Source organism: Apodemus sylvaticus, chromosome X, assembly GCF_947179515.1.
Source record: "Apodemus sylvaticus chromosome X, mApoSyl1.1, whole genome shotgun sequence".
Taxonomy (NCBI): domain Eukaryota; kingdom Metazoa; phylum Chordata; class Mammalia; order Rodentia; family Muridae; genus Apodemus; species Apodemus sylvaticus.
The window spans coordinates 84,846,797-84,850,545 of NC_067495.1; the positions used below are offsets into that span (position 1 = coordinate 84,846,797).

A 3,749-nucleotide genomic window follows, 5' to 3' on the forward strand; every position below is an offset into this window, starting at 1 on the left:
TCAGAGGGGGATAGGTCTGTCAGGAGCTTAGTATAAAGAGAAGACTAGGGAGTGGGTGGTGGGGCCCCAGACATGTCTATAATGCCCAAGGAAGGTTTTGAAGAATTCTTTTTAGGGGAAAGCAAGGTCATTGAAGCTGACTGAGACAAAGGTCAAAGGCAATATTCAGTGACCAACAAAAGCTGCTGTCTATCAGGGTCCTCGCTCATGCCTTCTACTACATCACGAATGAGTCCCCAGTAAGAGAAATCAGTTGCAGGAACAGCATTGGGGCCCTGCCTGGTCAATTTTTCATTTAATTCTCGACCTATTTTTTGCCATATCTTTCTTTTTAACTCTAACTCCCCTTTCCCTGAGAGAAGCTTTCAGGTCTCTGATGAAGACCGCTTCGTTAGACAATTAATTGCCCATTTCTTTTGGGATGGAGAATGTCAACTTACCGAGGAATACTTTCTATCATGAGTGGTGAAAGTGCTTCCTCCAAATGGCATCTTTGCCGTGGAGGCCTTCTCCTTGGGTGGTTTCCATCCGGCGAAGGTTCATACCTTGAGCCCCACGTTTGAGACTCCACTTATCCCATCCCGTAGGAAGTAGTTATTTGGGGAGTTGAGGAGGACCAAGCCTGGAAGAGAAACAGGTGAGAAAAGAGAGAGATGCCAAGCAAAAAGGGTGTCCTGTCAAGGCCTCTTTAATGAAAGGCTGGACACCTGGTTTTGAATACATGTGAGAGGAATTAGGGAGGGGCTGAGGGGGAATGCTAAAGGCACAGAAAGAGGAAAGGTCATCAGGGCGGATGCTGACTGAGGCTTCTAGCAGCTTTTCTGGAATGCTGGTTATGTCTAGATAACCCCAGGTGTTATCATTTATATATATATATATATATATATATATACATATATATATATATATATATATATATATATATATATATATATATATATATATATATATATATATATATATATAAACTATTGATGCATGTCTAGGAGGATGGCATGATCTTGTCAAATGATCTTTTTGAAGTGTTTTGGTATTTGGTGAGAGTTAAATATTTTATTGAGAATTTTTTTAAAGCTTCTCTAAATATTGAATTATTTTTATTTGAATACAAATTTGAATATATTCTTTAATATTGATTCCTTTAGCTAAAGGATGTATATCATATTTTTTCCTGTATATCATACTTTATTTTTTTTCTGATAAGTGGATATTAATTAGCCCAGAAGTCCTGAATACCCAAGGCACAAATCACATAACAAATGACTCCCATGAAGAAGTATGGAGAGGGTCCTGATCCTGGAAAGGATTGATCTAGCATTGGAGCAGAATATAAAGACAGAGAAAAAGGAGGGAGGTGATTGGAGAATGGAGGGAGAGAAGAAGGTTTATGGGACATATGCGGAGGGGGGATCTGGGAAAGGGGAAATCATTTGGAATGTAAACAAAGAATATAGAAAATAAAAATATTATTAAGAATTTTAATGAATTATTTTATTGATTTACATGGCAAATGTTGCCCTTCTCAAGGTTTGCCTGCTTGGAGTTCTTCACCCCATACCTTCATTGTCTCTGTGTAGGTGACCCCCTACCCCATGCCAGTCATCCCTCTTCTCTAGAGTATCAAGTCTTTATTGAGAATTTTGGCATCAATATTTAGCTGTATTGAGCTACAAATTTCTTTATCTTTCCTTTCTGATGCTTGTGTTTGGGAGTTATTTTCAGAATGATAATTGTATTATAAAAAGAAATCAAATTCCTGAACACAGATTGTTTTGGTGAGTTTTGGCAGATTTTTAATTGCTACATTTCTTTACTAGAATTGAATTTATTTAAATTGCTTATGTCATCTTGCTTCAGCTTTGGTAGTTCCTAAATTGAGAAATTCTTCCATTTCTTCTATGTGGCCAAGGATATTGATGTTAAAACTATTCCTTTAATAGGGCTGGAGATGGCCCATTGGTTAAGAGTACTGGTTGTTTTTCCAGAGGACTGGTATTCAATTCATAGCACCCACATAGCAGGTAAATACTATTAGTAATTCATGTTCAAAGGAATCCAACACCATCACAAATATATACAGGCAGAGAAAACAATAATGCACATAAAATAAAAACAAATAAATTGTTCAAAATAAGAATCCTTAAAAACTATGTCTTTATGATTCTCTGAATTTTCTCTGTGTTTATTATGATGGTCTCATTTTCACCTTCCACTGCATCAATTTGAGTAATCTCGTCTTTTGTTAAATCCAGTAAAGGTTTGTCAAATGGAAGTACATTTTATTTATTATTCTTTAATCTTTTCTTACAGTCCACTATCTCTCTCCAGGTCCTCCCTTTGACCATCTCTCATCCACTACCACCTTGTTCCCCTTCTCCAAGATGATGTCACCACCCCACCCCCACTCCCACCCACTAGAACTCCCCACTCCTTGGAGCTTCAAGTCTTTCCATAGTTAGATTCCTCTTCTCTTACTGAGGTCAAACCAGGCAATCCTCTGCTATATATGTGTTGGGGGCCTCATATCAGCTGATGTATGCTGTCTGGTTTAGGAAATTTGCCCCATGCCAATGCGTTTGAGGTTCTTTCCTACTTTTTCATTTATTATATTTTGTGTATATGGTTATATGTTGAGGTTCTTGATCCCCTTGGACTTGGGCTTTGTGCAAGTTGACAAAAATGGTTCTGTCTTCATTTTTTCTGCATTCAAAAATATAGAATGCTTCATGAATTTCTCTTTTATCCTTAGGAAGAGGCAATGCTAATCTTCTCTGTATCATTGCAATTTTAGTATATGCTTTGTAAAAGCAAGCACTGGAATAACTTCATGATGCAAGCTTCTGCATAATCAAGGAAACAATAAATAACATGAACAAGTATCTAATATACTGACAATAACTATTAGTAAAGTATAGGTAATAATTTCTTAATAGCAAAGTTACATAAAGAGCTCATACAAGAAAATTTCAATAGACCTCTAAGTATGTGAAAGGGACAAAAAATTCTGCATTATTTTCAAAGAATACATTAAGTCTTTTTGATACATAAAATTTGCTAAAAATAACAAACCTTTAGACAAATGTAATTCAAATCATAATTAGATATCAAATCATATTTCTATAGTATCCGACAGAGGATAACATGTTGGCTGGAGTACAGAATAACATAGAATTATTCACACTGCTTGTAATAAATAAATAAATAAATAAATAAATAAATAAATAAATAAATAAACCATTAAATAAATAAATAAATAAATAAATAGATAAATAAATAAATAATATGGAAAAAGTATGAAGGTTTATCAAGAGACCAAACATATGTTCCAGCAATTCCACTGATTCTTGCCATATTCCCAAAGGACATTGCATCCTATTCCACAGATACTTTCACACACACACACACACACACACACACACACACTGTGGAATACTATTCAGAAACAAGGAAAATACCTAAAATTACAACTTTTGCAGGTAAATTGGTGGAATTATTAGATATTAAATTAAGAGACATCTATATCAGGCTCCGGTCAGCAAGCACTTCTTGGTATCAGCAATAGTGTCTATGTTAGGTGTCTTCAGATGGGAAGGATCCCAAGGTGGTTCAGTCTCTGGATGGCCTTTCCTTCTATCTCTGCTCCACTCTTTTTCCCTGTATTTCCTTTAGACAGGAACAATTCTAAGTTATTATTATTTTTTTTTTTGTGTGATTGGTGAGTGGTACCATCCCTCAAACAGCTGCCATGT

The 3,749-nt window shown here is 35.7% G+C and overlaps 1 non-coding gene across 1 annotated transcript; it reads right to left on the reverse strand.

Annotated features, from left to right (window-relative positions):
- Positions 1-2,708: 2,708 nt before the first annotated feature.
- LOC127675850 (U6 spliceosomal RNA) lies at positions 2,709-2,813 on the reverse strand. The gene has a single exon (XR_007975540.1). It is a non-coding gene; the product is annotated as a U6 spliceosomal RNA (small nuclear RNA).
- Between the last annotated feature and the right edge of the window lie 936 nt (positions 2,814-3,749).